Genomic DNA, 7,802 nt, shown 5'->3' with positions numbered 1-7,802 from the left:
AGGGCGAGCATGTTTGGTGTGAGGGGGATTCGAACCCGCGACCCACAGATTGCGAGTCGAGTGACCTAACCACCTGGCCATGCCGGGGTCTCAACTAATGTTCCTTTATGAAACAAAATATGGTTAATATTCCTTTATGAAACAAAGTATGGCTAATGTTTATTTGTTTAAGAAGTTTGTCATGATTTGAAAAATTCTTTTCAGTAAAAATTTTGAATGAATTTCAATTTACATCGACTTTTAAGAACGTTCAGTATTGCCGTTTTTAAATGAACTTTCACAGTTTCAAATGGCGAATTTTCAAAGACGTATTTTGGTTTCATTCAGCTGATCCATCCTAAAGATGATTTCATGATTGTTTCTGAATAAAAATGTGGTTATCCAAGCTTACACACCTTTAACGCTTTTCAAGAAGCTAGAAATGAACATCAGGGTATGTAAGTGAAAAGTTATTAGTAAACTATTACGTGTCATGATCAGGCATCTGGATTAAAGGGAAAACAATATCGTTTAATTTGTGTGCCGCGTCTGATTGGACGTTTTAGTGTTTATTTGTAATGAAGCACAAAGCTACACGATGGGCTATCTGTGCTCTGGGTATCGAAACTCGGATTCTAGCGTTGTAAGTCCGCAGACATACCGCTGTGCCACTGGGGGGGGGCGACGTTCTAGTGAATGTATCTTGATGGGCGTAACGTATTTCACGGTGGGCGTAACGTATTTCACGTGGGCGTAACGTATTTCACGTGGGCGTAACGTAATGCTATACTATCCATATTTGACTCTCTTTAGTATAGATAAAAAACTTTTTTTTCATTTTGTTAATTTACATCTAGTTATGTGAGATTTATCTATCATATTTCAGCTTTATTTGGCTTGAAATCAAAATCAATTAATTCAAAATAATTCTCACAGTTCGTAATTTTCAAGCCTTTTTTTTTTTCTAACATGATCAAAAGCTTTTATTATTTCTGTAACTTTAATTTTTTTTCTACATATCTTAAATTCCGTATCCCCTGGCTTATTACTGGCTTAATATTTTGCATCTTTCATGTATTCGTACAGAAAATGATGAAGCGGACGTAAAAGGTTATTTTCATAATAGCCTAAGGCTGGAACACGCTTTTAATTAGATTGAAGATCGGTGGATGGAGTTTGCCTCAAATGCTATTTGGAAACGTCGACTACTTCGTGACAAACAAGAAGTTTTAATCTGTCTTTTCGAATAAACAAATGTTTTTTTTCCTCTGTTTTTATTTATTTTTTTGCTTGAAGTTAAGCACAAATCTGTACAATGGGATATCTGTGCTCTGCCCACCACGAGCATCGAAACCCGGTTTCTAGCGTTGAAAGTAAACAGACATACCGCTGTGCCACTGAGGGCCTCTGTTTGAGATATGGTTTTGGCTGGGTCATATCCATCTTGAAAACATTAGTATTACCGGGTCACTCCAAGGTGAGCAGATCGTGGTCTTCTCATGATTAGCATGCAAGCAATTGAATTAATTTGTTTATAGTTCGTGCCCTGCGGCCGCAAAAACACGCAACGTACTTTAGGGCCTTTGGTGTGCTATAGGAGTCACGCCGAATCCCGCTATTCGGTCAGACAGGAGTAGCCCAGAAGCTGGTAATGAATGCTATTGACTAAAGCTGCCTTCAGTGTACTCTATCAGTTACAAATTTTGGTAGGCTATGCGTAAAATAGCCCTTTTGTAGTTTTGTTTGTAAATTTTATACTCAAACAAACAGACAAAAACCTTCATCTTTGAATGACATTTCGTGCTGCTAGCGCAAATTTCCATCAGGTTGCTAACAGCTCGAAACGTCGTCCAAAACAAACTTCCTATACAGTTGCAATCTAGTAAAAACGCCTTTCAAGTATACTACCCTTTGTATAACCAGGCAATAAACAATCCCTACAAGGTACTTGTGTTGAAGGAGGTAGTATCTGTTCACAAGTAGTCACATCATATGTAGTAAAGTAATTGTGAATCGGTAAAAAGGATGGTTTTTTGTTTATTAATTGATAAAGTTACAGCAATGAAGGATAACTATAAAAGAAAAAATACCTACATATTTGTTAAACCAAATATTGAGAAATTATTGAACATGTATTTACACATTTTAAATGTAAATAACTCAGCACTATTGTAATCACAAAAACATCGTACTTCATTGTTTTGAACTTGTAAAATGTTTATTACAGAGAAATACACACGTATATATAAATATGGCCATGCAACGTTTCGACCCCTCTACTTCGATCATCCTCAGACAAGAGACAATGACGATAATTTGGCACATTAAAGAATACAAGATTAAAATAATGTTGTAATTGCGTGAAGCAAGAACAACAATAAAATTAACCAACATTATTATTAACTATTTATAAATAGTATCTGTGGGGGCGAAGAAATAAGATTAAAAATCTTTACTTTTTTATTTTGTTTTTATTATCATTTTTATTATATCTAATTTTTTTATAAACATCTTATTTATAAAGTGGTTTATTACACATGTATTTTTAGCAGAAGTTGATTTAAAACAAATTAAGTGTGTAGGAGGACTGTGTTATATTTAAAAAGGGGAATGTTTGTTTTATGGATAGACTTTCTTTGATTAATAGTTCAAGGTCGGAATTACCATTACAAAGTAAGTGAGTTATCGGATGTCCATTTTCATGTCTGTGATTCCGGATCGCCGAATTGGGTGGATTCAGTGATACTCCCATGTGCTAAATTGTCGTTATTTTATTTTCACTTGCCTGATGATGACATAAATAGAATGTCGAAACATTGCATGGACATATTTATATACACGTGTGTATTTCTCTATACCAAACATTTCACAACTTAGCATTAGAGGTCACTCAATCATCTAATTTCAAACGGAGACAAATAATAAAATACTTAGAACTCAAAATTGACTTACTTTTTGGATAGTAATAGATATTTCTATAGCGAAAGCAATATAAACATTCTCTAGAAAAGATTAACAAATTTCATCAGGTTAGATTTTTTTCATGGTATTATTATGCTGGACATCATTTTTACTCTGAATGAATATTATTCTAGATTTTGCGCTATCAAGTTTTTGATATTACTGAATAGCTATAGGGATGGCAGTGCCAAAAAAAAAACGCAAATAAGAATATAGGGATGATACAGCTATACGTAGGTCATCCATACATAACTTTCAACATTAAAATTTAATGTTGCGCTGTAAAATGCATACTTGCTTTACTATTATTGCAGTTAGAAGTTGTATATTTTTGACTGTTGGTACGCAGTTTATTTATCATAATATCATGGTCATGTCAGAGTAGGCATCAATGTAATGTAATTAAGAGCCTAAGACTCCCGTACAAGGAAAACCAAGTTGAGTCTAAACTTGTCTTGATTATTACATACTATCGCTGCGAGGTCGGTCGAATTGACCAACCTCGTAACCGTTTTGTACTCGTGTATTTTACAATAAATTGTAATATTGAAAGTCATGTAGGGATGATATATTGCTATATCATACCTATATTCTTGTTTATATTCTTTCTCGCACTGCCATCCCTACAGCATTTTACATTTATAAAATGTTTTTTATTACTTGTTAAAACTTGGTGGATAAAATTCTATACATTGAATTTTAATGTTTATATTCCTATGAAACTTTTATCGTGATATGTATACAGAAAACTTCCAGCACAATGTTTATTGTAATGTTATAGTTGTATTTTCAATATACGAATTTTATGAGCGGAATATCAAAAATTCATTAAAAAGATGATAATTTTATTCACATATTTCTTGTCTTTACAGATAATATTTTTCACTTATTATGGACCCTCGAGCAAACGTTCCAACAGGTGATCTTCTACAATGTTTCGAAAGTCATTTGATTACGAATTACAACATGCGTTGAAATATGTAAGCCGGAAAGGTAAAGTTTTAAACGTAATTTTTAAGGGCTTCTTCGATTTACTCATAGTACTGATAGTATACTGAAAAAACATTCCGCTTGACTTCGTTTAAAAACGAAAATAAAAGGTTTTCAGAATTTGTTTCTACACATAAATTATATATTTTTATGTCAAATCTTATAAAATACATTTATTGATTTGATTTCTACTTTCAGACACGACGACAAAAAGGATTTCAGTTTCGATCGAAAAATACAGGCATTGAATTTCTGACATAAACATCTGACAGAAGAAATGCTTTGAGAATTGCAAACTTGTACTTGGATAAACAAAATTTGATGTTCGGTAAGATATTTGTCAGTTGTGTTATAAAAAAGTGTGGTTGCTTCTTGAAGAAATGTGTCTACTTACTACGTCACTCTAGGTAATTTAAAACCAAAATCTTTTTCTTACCTTACAACACACACATTTAAGAATATTCTCTTTAAAAGTGACTCGCAGCTAAAATAAATACGTCTTACAAAGACATTGTCTTGATGAACAGAGGAAATGTGTTCTAATACACGTGTTACGTTTGTTTCTTCCAGACTTTATTGAACATTTTGATCTTGATTTCAAGTTTTTCAGATGAGGAGTCAATCCCTGGACATCGTCAAACTAATATGTGTTATCCATCTCATAGCGTTAGTTTGCACCATTTAATCTTTTACACATTTGGTAATTTCTCTTTTAAACAAGGACTAGCTTTTTTTTAAATTTCCTTGATAACTTTCATTACACATAGATTAAAAAGCGTTGTAAAGAATTAACCAAAAACCGTTTTTTGAGCCATCACTTTTCTAACATACTTCTCAATAACACATATTGGGAACTATCAAAAAGTTGTAATTATTGGCTTGATTTTGACGGTCTTTGTAAAATATTCTGCTAGTACTTGTTTAAGTGAATACAAAATAAAGAAGTACTACTAATTATATACTAGAACCACAAATTCCTCACTCAGTATTAGTATTTTTCAAAGTTCTCATAACATTTCTGTTGCCAAAATGATGTATTACTGAGAATAGTAAGTTACTGTAACTTTAAAATGTTTTGTGAATTATTTTTTTTATCAAACATCAATTTTTTAAAGAAAGATTAAATTATGCATTATCATGTAGATAAAGCACCAACTCTCATCTCTACAAGTTGATGCGTAAGAACGAACAATAATTCAATTATTTAATAGCTCTTATTCACAAATGTGATTGGTTAAACGTTGTTTACCCCCACATAATTTTTCAGACTCATAAGAATTCACAGATGTAAACAAAAACAGTACTGATACAACTAAAATTTTATTAAGCATACTGAAACTACAATAAAACAAAATATTTCAGTTTCTAAACGTTGTAATCAACTGTTTTACAAATTTAAAAGTTTGAAACTCGAATTCTAAATCTTGGGCTACTATTTTACCAACGAATAGTGGGATTGACCGTCACATTATAACGCCCCAACGGCTGAAAAGGCGAGCGTGTTTGGTGGGACGGTTAATCGAACCCGCGCTCCGCAGATTGAGAGTCGAGCGCCATAACCACCTGGCCATGCCGGGGCCTCAACGAGGAATGAATTAGAAAACAAACTCTTTAGAATTACAACTAACGTTGTGACGTAAACTGATGTACTGGTTAATTAAAATCATTCTTAATTCGGAAAGCTGGTGAATTCCTTATTACTCATAAAATCACACGATACGTAATATAATTTGGTCGTGAAAATTGTAGTTTCTATTCTTAAGATGATATTTAGTGAACTATTTACATAATTCTACTTGTACACAATTTCAAACATTTAGATATAGGAGTAAAATACAAATATTATTGATAAAATGGAAAACAAACACACAACCTTAATTCAATCTTATCCAATCCACCTTTTCATTGCTTTTCACGTAATTTCCTAGAGGGTTTTCATGGTTGTTTTTACGCCGCTATGTTGATAAACAGATCCAATATCCTGTTGAAGAAATAGAGCTTAAACAAATTAAAACGATAAATCTTACTTGCATCCTTTATTTAGCAGACAGAAAGAAAAATCTTCAGCTATAAAGACTGAAACAAGGAATCTGAATATGAACTTTTAATGATCTGACGAGTGACATGAGGAACTTCTGTTTATCTAAAGTTCTGTTTAATATTAATGCTACATAAATATTTACATATCTCTTTCATTATTTTTATATATTTCCTTAAGATTACATTAAAGGAACGGCATGTCAGCTTTGTAACTCCTAATTAGGTTTAACTTGAATTTTTGATCGTAAAGGGAACACTTTAAACGTAACAGGATTTTGAACAGGCATTCTCGAAATAAAAACAGAGCGGAAACTATAGTCTTGTTGAACTATGTGTGTTTCAATAGGAATTAACGCGAGCTTCTTGGCGTCAACTTTATATAGATACATAATGCAAAGCTCCATGATGTTGGCGTACACTAAGACAGTTTTATAACATATATATGGACAAACCATATCAAATTTACACAATACTTTACGATCGAAACCCTAGAAGCATGATGGATTTTCTACATAAATTATCAGTCAAGAAATGTGTAATATTCCGCTCCTTTAAGTTACGTTATAAGCCCAATTAATCGTGCATAGAAAACTTAAAATTAGAAAGCTTCTGTGGTGCTCTTAGCTTATGGCTGTTCTTGTCTTTTTTTATCTTTATTTTCGTTCGCCTGCTTGCTCGAGTGTAAAGAAAAATTTATGCGTAATATATGGCATTTAATTTAAACTTGAAACTTAGTAAATACACAGTCATGATAAACGTTTGAGTGTTAATGCCATCTTCTTCTTCTTTCACTTGCTTCATTATCGCTTCACGTGACGTGACAAAAAAGCCGAAATTACAGTATTATCTGGCTACGTCTCCTCTGTCTCCTCAGTAAGATGATGTTATTGAAGACGCTTTTTCCCCCCTTAGTTGGTTTACTTTCACATTTATGTCATAAAGAATATTTAGTTTCTTAAACAAATCTATTTAAATAATAATTATTAATATGAAATCTCAAAGTGATAAATTTATACATATTCTTCTTCTAAGAAATGTCTACCAAAAAGCCTTTCGAAAATTAAATGGTCTTATCATGACGACATTGTTAAGACCCTAGCCTGTCTGCTGTGAAGTCTTTAGCAAAATGTATAAGTCAAAGTATATGTCGACTTCCAGTAACATTTAGCCTCAAGTTCCCTCTTTATTTGTCTTTTAGATTACAGTAGGACAAACATTGTAACTCAATATCTTAATACATATATATTTTTTCTTATCATGTCTTTGTTTTGTTAATTTAGTGAGCAAAATGTTTTATAAACTAGATGTACTTCCGCAGGGTCCCCGCAAGTCCTTTGTTTCAAGAGTAAATAAAACCAAAATTCAGAGTAACAAATATTTTAATATACTGTAGCCTATAGGGTGCGTAATTCTTCTCGTGATTCATGGTGCATACGCACGTTTTAATGACGTCACGACAGTACAAATTGCAACGCTAACTGTCCCTTATGTGATGTCATTTCAGTGTCTACAGACTGACTGACAGACGACACAATACTGTAACACTACTGTGGTGCGAGTGAACCCTGCAGGCAGCCTTCGAACCTCTTTCGGGGAAATAAAGTATTGTTTATATACATAACTGTGTTGAACTTTCCAAGTGTAGGAGGCCTGGCATGGCCAGGTAGGTAGTTAGGGCGCTCGAATCGCAATCTACGGGTCGCGGGTTCGAATTCCCCGTCCCACCAAACATGCTCGCCATTTCAGCCGTGGGGACGTTATAATGTGACGGTCAATCCCACTATTCGTTGGTAAATGAGTAGTCCAAGAATTGGCGGTGGGTGGTGATGACA

The sequence above is a fragment of the Limulus polyphemus genome, unplaced genomic scaffold, assembly GCF_000517525.1.
Source record: "Limulus polyphemus unplaced genomic scaffold, Limulus_polyphemus-2.1.2 Scaffold974, whole genome shotgun sequence".
NCBI classification, from domain to species: Eukaryota; Metazoa; Arthropoda; class Merostomata; order Xiphosura; family Limulidae; genus Limulus; species Limulus polyphemus.
The sequence above is the reverse complement of the archived record's forward strand: the minus strand, read 5'-3'. Positions refer to the sequence as shown.